The sequence below is a fragment of the Ctenopharyngodon idella genome, chromosome 10 (assembly GCF_019924925.1).
Source record: "Ctenopharyngodon idella isolate HZGC_01 chromosome 10, HZGC01, whole genome shotgun sequence".
In the NCBI taxonomy this organism is placed as follows: Eukaryota; Metazoa; Chordata; class Actinopteri; order Cypriniformes; family Xenocyprididae; genus Ctenopharyngodon; species Ctenopharyngodon idella.
This window is the reverse complement of record NC_067229.1, coordinates 7,177,575-7,192,500: the sequence shown is the minus strand read 5'-3', so window position 1 is coordinate 7,192,500 and position 14,926 is coordinate 7,177,575. Positions and strand designations below refer to the sequence as shown.

Below are 14,926 nucleotides of genomic sequence, written 5' to 3'. Positions count from 1 at the left end.
TGCCCAAAAATGGACACATACACAATATTCTGAATTATTAATTGACTATTAATGTTCAAATATAGCATATCCTGGACATTATTAATTATAATTTTAATATTAATGCCCAAATATGGACATATGCTAAATATGATTGACCATGAATTGAATTTTAATGTCCAAATCTGAATGCATGCACATTTTAAATTGTGAATTGAATATTAATGTCCAAATGTGTACAGCTTCTAGACATTTAACAGGTTTGTTAGGGTTGCAGTCACCTTCATCTCTCTGTCATAAGAGTATGAAGCAAACCTCAGTGTCCTCATCCTCAGTGATAAACATAATGGTTTGTGTCTGTGAGTAGCGGTTAACTGTGGAATGGCACCGCCTGGGTATCGTTGTGTGTGTAATGACTGGTCCAACCACCATTCAATTTGATTCCAGTATTATCAGCGTCACATAAATAAGCTATTAACAAACATTATTGTGTAAAAGAACGATCGATTGCAGTGCCATTGTCTCGCATATACATGAAGTCTGGTCCACATTTCAGCTTAATCTGGCCAAAAACCGCCCATTTAGAAAGGAAGAGACTCACATGTGAAGTGACCAAACAAAATTTGTTTATTTTTTTGTGCCAGTTAGGGCTGGTTTATCTGAAATATATGATACAACAATAATAAACCAACGTAATGCTACCAACCCTGTAAAATCTAGTGAAATGTGACCAGACTAAGGCTGGAACTAGAAACTTTGATTTATATATTTGAGTATATACACATTTGAATGTTCGTTGAGTCTGTTCAGGGTTACGTAATGTTTGCTAATGACTAATGCAAGATATTCTAAAGTGTTTTCGTAATAGTTTTGTAGCCGAGGAAAGGCAGTAGCCTGAAGAAATTATTCATTAAGAATTAGATAAATGTTCTACGACACCATTTTATCATTCATTATTTAAATAAGAAAATTGAGAAAATGGCTAAATGTGCCAAATAATTTAGCAGATGCTCCATTTGATGCGATTCACTAGTAAATGGTGAATTATGCATAATCGACATGATTCATTTGCAAACCAACTGGACCTCAGATGTCAATATAAAAGTCATGTGATGTCATGCAAGAAAATAACCAAATATGCAAGAAATGTGAACATTTAGGAATTGAAAAAAGGGAATTTTGCAGAAACTGATTGTAATGCTTTGATTCTGTCTTTTTTGATATGTTCAAGTTAGTTAAAATGCACATAGTCGTAAAATTACATTATTTTCTGGGCTTCGAATTACTCTTTTTAATGGCGACTCTCATATAGTCAGACAATAATGATGCATGATGTGAAATTCACGTTCATTCACTGGAATTTCACATCATTAAATGAGCATATTGCGCTCTGTCTATCTGTATTGTGCTGAAGCTGTTTCTCTCTTGTTTCTTCAGATCTCATGTAGGTCAGCACTCTGAGTTTGTGTTAGTAGGTAACCGTCTCCATCACCGTCTGTGCTCACTGGAGCTTCAGTAATGCAGTGTGGCACATTCGCCACCAACCAGCGACTGTTTAGCTCTCTGTCTGTCTGTAATCCTGCTCGGCACAGTGATCCAGTGCCTGACCCAAATCCAGGCCTTTTGGACCGTAACGCAGCGTAATTCAGCTGTAGACCTTAGAGCTGATGGCACATTTAATTTGATATGAACAAAAACAAGACGTTGACTTTGCCTGATAAAGCGAATTTTCAATCAAATTAGATTAAATATGGTCTAAAACATCTATTTTGACTAATGTTTGAATAGTCTGTACTGTTTAATCAAGAATCAAACTCATAGGGGCGAATTTGCTTAACATTTCAGTGCAAACCTTTGTCTTAATTCCCACCGACAAAAAATCCAGTTTATCTCTGTGGAAAATGCACTGAAATAGCATATTTTTAAGTAATTGTCTATGTTTCCATCCCTAACTCAAACCTGGAGTATCGCATAAAACATTTGCGAATAAAGCACCATTTCCATCCAATGTATTCAAGAGAACAAAACCATCTCTTCCTGGGAAATTGGCCCAAAATATCTGTAATAAAAATGGAAGTTGCTTCAATTGGCTCTTTTTTCGTACATTAATGGCTTGCATCTCAGAGCACGCAGACGAAACTCAATAAACACTGTCATGTCACCTTGCGTTCGAATGCCTGGTGTTTGGGAACGCAATCGTGTGAGACGCTTCTGGTAGGTCATTAAACCAAACCATTTTGATGACAGACTGTGGCTCAGACATTTCAGAACAACGTCCAGTTATCCAATCACATCCTCTGTTGAGGCAGTCACATGAGATTTTGTTTGTCTTCTTATCGGATAAAAAATTATCCACCTCAAAAGAGCACATACGGTTTTTTTTTTTATGTACATTTTTAGAATTTATGCTCAGTTTGCCATTTCCATCCAACATTTTATATGCGATACCCCAAAATTTGCATGAAAATGGATGGAAATTTTTTCAGCACAAATTCCCCTCAAAGTTTCAAGCTATAATAATTGCAGAATTTGGCTGATGCAATCATTTTTGGTTTAAAAGAGACATTTATAGTAATTATTGCAGCCGAAATTCATCAAATGATGGAGAAGAGTGTTATATTTTTGGAAAATATGTGGAATATATCCAGATGCATGTGCATTTAAGCACAAATTGGCTATTTATAGAGACTAATCAGGTACAAGTAAAGTGAATTTCACCAAAAATGTGATTTTAATATGATGTGTGTTTAAAATTATTATTTTATTTGACATACTTTTATCAAAAGCAACTTGTAGTTCATTTAAAGTGTAAATTTGATTAGCATTTGTTTTCATTCTTTCAAGTAATGTTAATGTGGAGCAGTAGTTATGGACATTGTGCTGTTTATATGGACACTAATAAATGTTTTTTGCGTTATTAGCTAGTTAAATGAGCTTTGAAACTCATGTTGTGTTGAAAGAGCAAGCGAACGAGGGCGTAACTGAAGCGAGAAGTGAAGATAGAGGCAGAAATTAGATAGAGAGCAAGTGAGTGGCAAATAAAAAAATGGAGTCAGTGTCATTTTTCTGGTCTTCCTGTCAGCTGTTCTGGACCTGTTGGGTTCATTCTGTTCATCTGAGCGCAGACAGACGGAGCTCCATGTGTCCTGCTGTCGACCCTCACAAACACATTCACGCTCTCTGTTCTCCCAGAGGCAGATGGGAACAGACCTACAGGACTGGGAAAAGACAGATGACACAGCGCCTGTTGCTTTGTACCAAACAACTAGTGCGTTTCACACCCGGCCAGTTTAGATTGTATTTCACATGTTAACATGCCGCTATTTGTGGAGATAATCTTACACCTTGAGTTAACCAGACGTGACGCAACACGTCGACAAGTGACAAGTCATTTTTCTGTCCTCGCTGAAAGCAAAAATGCTACAGAGTGACACAGCTAATCATAACATGTTTGATGGTGACGTTGCATTCACGTCATGTTGGAATTAACGTAATTACTAGTATATGACTAGGAAAAAACAGTTATGTGAAACTCATAATGACAAGTTGGAAAGTCGTTGTGACGAAACATGGCTTCGGCTTCAGCAGTTAAAGGTAGTTAAAAGGTAATTTGACATATTTCTGTTTGTTATAGCCAATGTTATGTGGTGTGTTTTCTTAGTATAATTAAAATGTGGAGTTGGAATTTGGACCAAAGTGATTTTTATTGTGGGCGGAGCTTGCAATTAACATCAAAATTGAACACTTTTTGCTGTAAACTGTATTTTCTGTAGACTTATAGCAAGCAAAATCTCTTTCATGGTGTACGATAGACACCAATCAATTAATAATATAAATTATGTTAATAAAAAAATGGCACCCACAATGAATCGACATCCTTTGTGAAATGGTTCATCTTTAATTGTACTTTGAGTCAAATTAAATGCTTTGCGTTTTCAAACATTTTTCTGTCTGGAAACACTTTTTTACATTTTGTGAAAAATTGTGTGTTTAGAATGACATAAAAAATTGGTTCGTAACTAATTTTTGACACATATAATTTGACAATTTCAAGAATAAGAAAATTAGGAATAATACTATACCATTATTAACCAGTTACCAACATTTAAAAATGATTTCTTTTCTATGGTGTTCTGTACAAAATCAATTAGTTTTTGTTCCTTGAACCGTTTCTAATCTCTGGTGTGAACACTGATATTATCTAGAGATGCAGAAGAAAACCTCAGATGTTGGTATGTTCCCCATAAGAGAAATCTGGATCTCTAGAGCTGAAATTAGCTTCAGGGTTGCAGTACATCCATTCGGTTCATGTTTCAATGCAGTCGACATTATTAAAGCTTTGGAAGTAAGTCAACACCTAATGCCACCTTTGCCCCTGTGTACGTTTGCCTGGGAGAGACCCTGTGATGGTGGGGCTACCATGTTTTTCTTTGAAACGAAATTGAAAAGAACTCCTAAAGTATTTTGTATTGAGATTATATGCCAATAATCGCTAATGAATATTCATGAGGACACATCATTGAATCACACAGAGCTGAATATTGGGTAGCTTTTTATTGCTGGGTCAATTTGATTGATTGAACATGTAAAGCTCAGGATGTGACAGTATGACTTCGCAGTGTGTGTGTGTAACTGATACACACATAAAATGGCATGTGTCTATGTGTGATCCCAGAGTTCCTGGTGTCTTAAAATAGCTTGCTTGAGCATCACAGTGAGCGACAGGAATACTGTTCTCACTAAACTCTCTCTGGGGAACCGAAGGAACCAGGGACACATTAGAAAAGATGGAGTGAAATATAGACAGACAAGTAATTTAAACACCTAAGAATCGAAGAAACGGCTTGGCTGGTACTTAAAGTCTAGAATTGATCTTCTGTTGTTGCTTGTCAATAGTTTAATGAAAAACTGTCATCACTGGAGGATAAGAGTATTGCTTTTTGCAATATTCAGAATGTAGATCATCAGAAATTCACAAAATCGCACAGCAGCAATATTAAGAGTTAGCATTAGTGAGCTTGAAGATTAAATAAATCTTTTTGAGCTAGGAAAGCATTGTGATGTTATAGAAGAAACTTAGGCTACAAAAGTATATATTTTCCAATTTACTACTCAGAACAATTTTTTAAGTAGTATTTTTAAATTTGAAACTCATGGAAATCTGAAACTCAGTTATTTATGCTGGGTACACACTAAAAGATTTTTAAAATCTAAGAGAGACCACAAACATGAGGACAAAAAATCTTAGATTTAACCGTTTTGCTCCTATAGTGTGTGGAGTGCCATGATGTGACAAAAACAGCACACCACACACCAACAGATTTTCAACCAGAGTCCCGACTGTGAACACGAGAAATCTCACAGAATCTCTCGAGATTTCAGAATAAACATAGCGGACAATAGGCAGGAAGAAATTGCGATGATAGTGTTTGGAATGATTTTGGTATGTTTTACAGGACACATTGGACAAACTCTCGTGCTGTTGCCACAAATCGACAAGCTGATCCTCCATTTCTGCTGTCCAAATGCATTTAACTTTGTGCTGCGCCATGACTGCATTTATGCTTTCGTCTTCTGTCAGCTCACTTTCTGATTGAATATTATTTAGTTTCATGTGATAATCTCCAGAGCGTGCGTGTGGTTGTCCTCGGGGTTCCCCCCACACAACAAGATTTCTGATTGTAAATGTTCAACATGTTGAATATTTATGATTCGTGATCAGGGCTCTTCTGACATTCTTCTGAGCAGATTCAGTCACTCTTAACACACCTCACACCACAGGAAAATCTGATAAGATAATCTGTAGAACCATCAAGACAATCAGGACATTACCTAGGATTGTCGAAAGGGGAGAAATCGGCCCAAAATCAGCCCGATTATCTTGTGGTGTGTACCCAGCATTAGTTTATTCTGTATTGCAGTGCTAATGGTAGCACTGTCATTGTGTTACTTTATAGAGTTACAAAATAAATAAAGATAAAATCTTAGCATAATATTTAATGTACAGTAAAAATTATCTCTGTTGATAATTGTAGACATAAAAATGCTAGTATTTCATTGTGGAGTTTCTTCACTTATAGTAACACGATTGTGTTTCTTATTGAGTTACCAAACAAATAAAAATAAAAAACTTAAAGAAAAGCTAACATTTAGCAAATGTTTACAGTACATTAAATGATCCTTTTTGTTGATAATCATAGACATTTAAAACAAATGCTAGCATTTCATGACAGTTTCTCCTCCACTAACAATTGCATTGTTCTTGTGTTTCTTTACAGAGTTACAAAGTAAATATGAAACTTAGAAATTTTTTTGCAAATGATTAAAAACAGTAAATGATCCTTTTTGTTATACCCGATCCTTTTGTTATGCTACAATATAAAAACATTTCTATTATAGCATAGCAAAGTTTAAACTAACTGTAACATCATCATTTTTTTTTTTTTTTTACAGTTAAAATCAAGTTAAAGCGCTCAAGTTAAAAGAAGTTTAACTTTTAAAAAACGCATCTCTAGACCTTGTGCTTTCCACTGCCCACGTCTCGTGTGTTAGACACAAGGTGTGAATGGCCCCGAATGGGAAGGAAAAAACCCCCCGTCTACATAGAAAGTAATTGAAAAACAGTGCAGTGGAATGCAAAAACATGTTCTGTGGAAACGGCCATACTATTTCTCCTGTTTTGTTGCCGGAGTGTCTTTGTTGTGAGGCACAAGCTGTAAAGGCTCTGCCCTCTTCTGGAAGGGGCGGGGAGCAGCAGCTCATTTGCATTTAAAAAAACACACACGAAAACAGCGTGTTTTTGCTTCCACCCAAAAAGGGGCATTTTGGCAGTACAATAATTGTTGTGGTTGTATCAAATCGTTTTGAACAAAATTTGGTTCTACTATATGTTCACTTTTAGTTAGATGTGTTTATTCTGTCAGAAAGAAAATAATACTGAAGGTACTAAATTATTGCTATGGTAATTGAAGTGTGCTATTGGATCTATTCAACCAACAAGTAAAATTGGTGCTTCTGTAATTGGTGCCATTTGGAGATTCTTGAGTTGCCCTTCTCTTGAGTTATTTTGCTCTTAGCCAGCGCTATTAACATTGGCAGGCTTGTTCATTACAAGCAGACAATTAAGAACTCGTCTGGTCCAGTTTTCCCAGTGGCCCTTGGTGTTATTATGGAAATGAGAGCATTGTTGAATACTGCAGTGCTGCTGATATATTCTGTCCTTTCATGTGTGGAGGCGTCGACACTTATCGCCAAGGCTCTGTTTGTTTCTCCTTAAGCTTGTTGTTATTTTGTCTTGTGTATTCTTTTCAGTGTTATCGTTCCCTTTGGAATGCAGAGGTGGAATGATCAAATCGAGATTTATTCAGATTCAACTTCACTGTCAAATCTGAAGGAAAACATACTTGTGTCAAGTGCTTAAAGCAGAACAGTTTGGTCAAAAGAAAATTGTATTGTTTTGACAAACATTGGGATTTAACATTTAATACCTCATATTGTACCCAAATTAAGTCATGTTCTGACCATGTTTCTATTGTTAATGGTTAACAAATGTACACCTCTTTCACCCAAACGTGAACTAAGTAAACGAAAACCCAGTTCTCTTTGCGTTCACATTGTATCTGAACTTTAAAGTTACTCAACATAATTAACAAAATTAGGAGCCTTTAAAATAGCATAATAGGGGCTCTTTAAATATTCATTTTAATTATATTTATTATATATTTATTGGTATATATTTCTCATACAGTAGTATTATTTTTCTGTTTTCATTTATTCATGAGTTCTGTAAAGTGATATGGCTCACCCAGTTAAATCTTCACAGCTCCGTAGCCCTTCTCTAAATGACTGGGTTGGTATTATCCAGGCTTGAATCCTATTAAAGGAAGCTTAAGACACTCTTGACTCTTAGCTGACCTGGTGCTCATCCATGATACCTGCTTGACAGGTGAGGAACATCAGAGATGTGTTTATATTAATGCAAAACCAAAATACACAGCATTTCTCTAATATTAGCAATGAAGAAAGTCTCAAACCCCAGAATGGTTGAGGAATGAGTGTATTCCCACAAGTGTGTTCAGCACATTTCAGACTCCACTTTGGTAAACAACCAGAACAGAAACACATTTTTCCACCGGGATTGGTCTTAAGTGCTAGGAAACATGATCTCTGCTGTTATTATCTGCATCAAACACTCATTGTGGTTTTGTAAACAGTAAGGAAACAAAAGCTAAAAGAGTGTCTGATTATTACAGTTATCAGACCCTCTTGAGGATGGCATGAGCCATCAGAAAAGAAGCTTCAACCTCAAATGGAAATGAAATTGAATTTGGATCTGGTTGCTTCTGTGTGACTTTGTTGGCAAGGAAATTTGATTGAGGATTGCAAAGGCCAAATTGTTGAATCTGTGAATTACATTCAGTATGTTCAGATGTTGATTTATAACGGTGATTAATCTTCCATTACCTAAAGTCATTTAAAAGTGTCGGTGTCCAACATCCTGTTTCTGTGCGTGTCAGGGTTTGGCATTGTGCTGAGTGCGTTTAGTGGTGATGAGGGATTTTTTAGGTTAATCCTTGTCTAGAAGTCTGAACGATATGCTCTGATTATGTGTGAAAATGGATGGGAAATCATAACTGTTAAATATTGCTGCTGCCAACCCAGAAAAGAATATTTCAATTCATCAAAGATTCCTGGTGTTTCCACAAAAATATTAAGCAATATTTTCAGCATTGATCATAAGTAATGTTTCTTGAGCTGCAAATCAGCATATTAGAAGGATTTCTGAAGGAAAGAAAGAAGTGTTTTTTATTAATTGTCAATGTCAAATGTCAATTAACAACTGCCAATTAATTAAAAATAAATAGTAATTTGGTTAATAACATTTTTAATTTTAATTTTTTAAAGTGTTTATGAATTATAAATTTGACTATAACTAAACATCTCAATAAAGTCCCAATTCAACACTTTGAAAAGACTCTCCGGTCTGCATTCCTGAAATATTCCTAATTAGTTCCCAACTGTGGAATTTAAAGGATACTGGAATTCCTCTGTTAAGGTCCTGTTATCCTGGAATGACTCCGTTTTACACAGGCCTGGTAATGAAAGAGATGCTATTATTAGCCGCTAGCTTGAGTCGTGGTGCTAGATGCTTGTGTTTGCTTTGTTCTGACATGGCGATTAGCAGCTTTACGCTCATGGGGAAAGGTATGCTAAATAAGTTTGCGATGTGTTAGCAGCACGTAGCATCGGGTTTAAACGTAGCACAGATTTCATTTTGTATGGTAATCATTTTTTTTGATGCCTGTTTGTTTTGCTAACTTATTTATATTAGCTGTTATGTTGAGTAACTTTGAGCATGCTAGGAACATCTAGGAGTTGTAGCTTAGCAGTTAGCATGCATGTTCTGACATATTGAGCCAATGAGAAACAGTCTAGGATTTATTTTAAACTAGATTTTACATTTTCCAAAGAAAATGTGAAAGACGCTAGCCCGTAAAAAACAATGCTAGTGTGTTATGGGTGCCTAGCCAGAGTATTATGCTATTATACTATTGCTAAATTGTGCTAAATGGTTTTTAGTGCCATGCTAGGCAGTTGCTAGTGGTTGCTTATTTACCAAAGGTAAAAAGAAACCACCCCACCCCACTATTTTTGTTGTTGCAAGCATAAAGTACTTAAATAATATACTTTAAAATAATATACAAGTCTGAACTGAATGTGACATTTTCAGACACTTAATTGCATGTTATTTGCAATTGAATGAAAGTGTATTAATTAAAATTTATATTAAATGAAATTAGATGAACTTTAGTGCTTTTTTGACTTAAGAACATCTTTATATGTAATTTCATAATTCTGTTGTCTTTGAAATATGGTTAAAGTGTACTGCCGAATGTATTGACAAAAGTGTACTAAAGTGTGTTAATGAAAGTGCACTTACAAAGTGTACTTAAGTGTGTTAAGTACACTTAAGTGGCATTTTATTTAATTAATTGTATCTGTGAAGTTATCTAAAAAACAAGTGCACTTTCAATACAATTAGGCACACTTTTTTCACAATCTTGTTTTAAGGATTTTTAGATACGTAAATATTTTTTTTACTCAAACAAACCATTATAAATTTTAGGAAAAATGTATTTTTATAGTGTGTGCATAGCACAAAGTTATGTAGTGTAGTTTGTTACTTAGGGTCATTAGTATTCATGAGATGGCATCTAAAATAGACAGTTTCCCTCATTAGCATTAGCGTTCTCATTTCCTGCACTGTTAAACAGAGGCACTGTGGGGGGAAAAAACTTCACTGCTTGAATTCACTGCTTTTTATTTAGAAAAGAGTTATTTATCTCTCTCTGTTCCCACTTTAATTTTTCACCATTCCCCTGATTTATCTATCCACACATCTGTCCGTCATTTCCAGCTAACTGCCAGAGACACACAGTCAATTTAGTCTTGGACAGATCGTTCTGATTCAAGCCGCTGGCAGCCTCTGTTTCCCCGTCAGTTGACTCTCTGAATAATGAGATGGACCTTTTAGCCGCGAGACAGTGTCATATAGATGCTGACTCTCGCTGGCCATTTTCCGGTGACTTTGATCCAACATTTCCCAGAAGCGGAGCTGGAGAGAATGAGGCTGAAAGGCCAGCGCCTCTGACAGCTGTAGACGGCCATTAAACGTGAGGCGGGCCATCTAACCGACGGTCTCAGAACAAACAGCACTTATCGACGAGCCGCAGTGGATCATGATGATGTACGGCGCTCTAATGGCCGGGAGAGAGGGAGAGCAATGGAGTGGAAGACAAGTGAAAATTACCGGCTCAATCTGAGCAGGCACAATTCAAGTATGACAACACCCTCAGGAAGAAGGGAAGAAAAACAATTATAAAAAGATGTTTTACTTTGTGCGATTGTTGATCTTTTTGGGTTTAAAATTGAGCACTGCGCTGTTTCTTATGCACTGGAAATATACAAAACTGCACTATATAGGGAAAGCAGAGCAAAAATAGCAATGAATTTGATCACAGCTACTGTGTGTTGTGCTTAAAAGGGGTTTTCAAACATGGTGCCAAAAGGGGTTCACAAAAGATTTTACTGTACGTTTTTTTTATTGTTATTTTAAATAAAAGGGGTTCTTAGATGGGTCTCAAGGGGTTCACAAAAAAAATAGATTTTTTATCAACACTTTAAGCCAGGGCCGTAACCACCATAGACATTGAGGGGGACAAGTCCCCCCAATAATTAGAAATGGCCAAATTGCCCCCCCCCCAAGTTTTGTTAACTTGTAGTAATTTTGCAGCATTTATGTTTAAATTTATTCATTTAGCAGACGCTTTTATCCAAAGCAACTTACAAATGACAAGTATTTAAGTCTTAAGGAGGTAATAACATAAGAAGTGCTAGTAATACAAATTTTCAAACATCGTCTAGAATAGTACAAGCTAGAATAGTGAGGGATTAAGAAATAATGGAATCATAGAATAACAGTTAAGACACATTATTACTGGGGGAAAAAACTGCAAAGGCAACAATCTGTGGATCTTTTCTCATAGATGGACATCAAACAGGAAGTGTCTGACTGTGAGCTTTGTTGTTTTGGGGTCTCTCTGTATTTGTTGTCCTGGGCCCCCTGTGTGACCAGGTGCTTTTCCCAGCTTGACCGTACGAGAGAGAAAGTGCCACAGCAGCAAACTCTGCGGTGACGCTCAGCTGTCTCGTATGAGAATAGAAAGAGCGTGTGTTTTTGAGTGAGTCACATACAGTGTCATGTCACCTGTTGTTTGGGAATGGTGTGTGTGCATGTGCCTGAACTCTCACAGTCTGTTGATAGCAGAAAGAAAAGCATTGTGTATCAGCCAGACATCTAGGAGTCAAAGACACTCTTTACAGTAACTAACACTGCGTAATGAGAACTTCATAATATTGAAAAATAACAACTTGGTGTGCTTTTGACTTTGTTGTTTACATTATTTTTGGACAGTTCTGATTTTAGTGTTGCTGTTTACATTCTAGTTTTGATTTTAAAATGACTGAATCAATCAATACATCCCAGAGATTGAGCGGGGTTTAAAAAAAAAAAAAAAACTTTGGATGCCACAGACCCCAAATATGTTGACCCCCTTTTGTTTAGTTTGTTTTTGTTTTTTTTAATTGTTTATTAATTAGTTCCTTGATTTTATTTCTTCATTATCCTCTTGTGATCTAATTTTTATTAATTTAGTTATTTATGATTCCCTTGATTTATTTATTTATTCTCTTGTGATTTTAATATTTATTTATTGTTTGATTCTCTTGATTTTATTATTAATCTATTTATGATCCGCTTGTGAATTTATTTATTTATTTATTGATTGATTGATTTGCCTCTTGTGATTTATGTATTTCAGATTCCCTTGATATTTATTTATTTATTCATGTATGTATTTATTCTCTTGTGATTTTAATTTTTATTTATTAATTTTTGATTCCCTTGATATTATTTTCATTTATTTATGATCTGCTTGTGTATTTATTTATTTATTTGCCTTTTGTGATTTAATTATTTATTTATGATTCCCTTGATTTTATTTATTTATTCTCTTGTGATTTTCATTTGTTTATTTATTTTTGATTCCCTTGATTTTATTATGATCCTTGTGTTTTTTTTTCTTTATGATCCTCTTGTGATTTACTTTTAGTTTAGCTATTATTTTGATTCCCTTGATTTTATTATGATCCTTGTGTTTTATTTATTTATGATCAGCTTGTGATTTTTATTTGACATTTTTTACACTATTTTTGACCCCAGTTGAAAATTTATTTATTGAAACGGTAAAAGACCATAACATATTTATGTATAACTTAATTAATATTCATAAACCAAGCCTTCGGCTTTTCGTGACATCTATTCTTCCTCCACCTGTCACTTTTTTTAAAAGTAAAGGAATTTGATACAAAAACATAAGCCAAGATATAAAAAAAAAAAAAAAAAAAACACATTTATGAAAGAGATATTATGGCAGGTCTCACAAGAGTTGGACGTGAAAGTCTGTTTGTTTTGACATTGGTGGATTGAGATTACAGACAGTATTGGGATTACTGTTGCCATGGATGCAGATTTCTCATATGGTTGGAGAACATTTGTGGTGCTCGACCACATAATTGAATTTATTTACAGCATTAATAGTTTCTGCAGGGTCGTGGGATCTTCTTACAGTGATGACGGGATTGGATCGCTCATGTTTTCAGTCTGTAGTGTGTGTGACTGTTTTTAATACTCTTAGTGGATTATGAGACTTGTAGATCTGTTTTGTTTATGAAACAAAAGACTGCTGGGATTTGGAAAGTTGGTTGAAAGTAAAATGAAGGACAAATCTGATGTTTGGTTTCAATTTGGAATCTGTGATTTGAAGTTTTGTGGTCAGTAGTTTCAACAGCTTGAGGGGCAGAGATGTGGACATTAATTGTGTTTATAAAAAGATACGACCTCAACTTAATAGAAAGAAAAAAGGAAAAATTAAGTAAAAATATTATATTATTATAATTACTCATTTATTTTTCACTTTTTTATATATATTTTTTATTATTTAATTTTAGAAACAACATGCTGTCATTTTAATAAAATACTAAATATTTTAACAATTTTATTTTATTTATTAAATTGTTTTATAAATTATTTTTATTTGAAAACGCATTTTGTAATTTAATTTTTATTTATCATTTTAAATGTATGCTTGATTTATTAAATTATAAATAATGTTTATTTATAATGCCCTTGTAATTTAATTTTCATTTATAATTTTTATTTTATAATCTTCATGTGATTTTTATTTTTCATGAATGGGTATTTATTTATTTATTACCTTTTTTACACTATTTTTTGACCTTAGTTTAAAAACCCCTCACATTGATTCAACTCTTTGACACGTACAGTCATCGATCATGTGATCTAAATTGAGGTCAGTGATTTGGGTGTCAGTAATTTTATTGAATTGCCAGTTTGTGGAAAGAGTTTTGGAGTTCACTTTATATGAAACTAGATATGTGATATCAAGCAGGAGATGTTTGATGCAGAGTCTGTAATTGTTCTGGTGCTGTGGTAAAAGACACACACACACACACACACACACACACACACACACACTTGTTCCCTTTGAGCAGATTCAAGGCCACAGAACAACAGCGGCTTTGATCAGGCATTTGAAATGCAAAGAACAGGATGGCTTTTTTCTTGCGCTCTCGTTTCCTCTCGCTTCCCCTTCTCATCAGAGTGCTCCTCTCTGTATTACCGTTCTCTCACTCCTCTGTCTGTGGTGACGCTCGGAGCTGCCATGAGTTGCTCCAGACAAACAGAGAACGGTCACTTCCTGTCTCTCTCCGTGTGTCGTGGTTTCACTGTACGGTTTGATGAGCCTGATGGGTAAAATGTTGCAAACATGCGTCATGTTTCCTTCTCTCCTGAAGTTTGTTTCTCCGCCGGTTGATCATTTGAATTCAGTCTAGAACCATTTACTGATGTAAAAATGAACAATTACTGACCAGTTTGATTGATCAGCTGATACTTGGCCATTCTAACATGCCCATTAAATTTAACAAAACCAAACAAAAGCTGTTTCCATTCATAGTTGTGCATTAAATTTAGAAGAAAATTCAGAATGCTTTTTCTTTTTTTTTTTTTTTTTGTATGTTGTTTGGTTTTTGTTGTTCGGATACATTTTTAGAATTAGAAAAATTAGAATATAATACTTTTTTTGTTGTATTTTTGTTAGTCTTTTTTCACATAAAATTGATTAAAAATAGTTATAATATAATACTTTTTGTTGTATATTGTTTTTGTTAATATAAAATAAAAAAAATACAATGAATTTGAATATTGTCATTGGATATTGTTAGGGTTTTTTTTATTGTTCATATAAAAATTATTTAAACATAATAAAATAAATTTGAATAGTTGCATATAAAAATGTACAAAAAT

General features: G+C 34.7%; 1 protein-coding gene across 1 annotated transcript in view; it reads left to right on the top strand.

Annotated features, from left to right (window-relative positions):
* The window catches only part of tspan7b (tetraspanin 7b), a 34,090-nt gene that overhangs the window by 558 nt on the left and 18,606 nt on the right, over window positions 1-14,926 (top strand). The gene's annotated exons all lie outside the window — the stretch shown is intronic.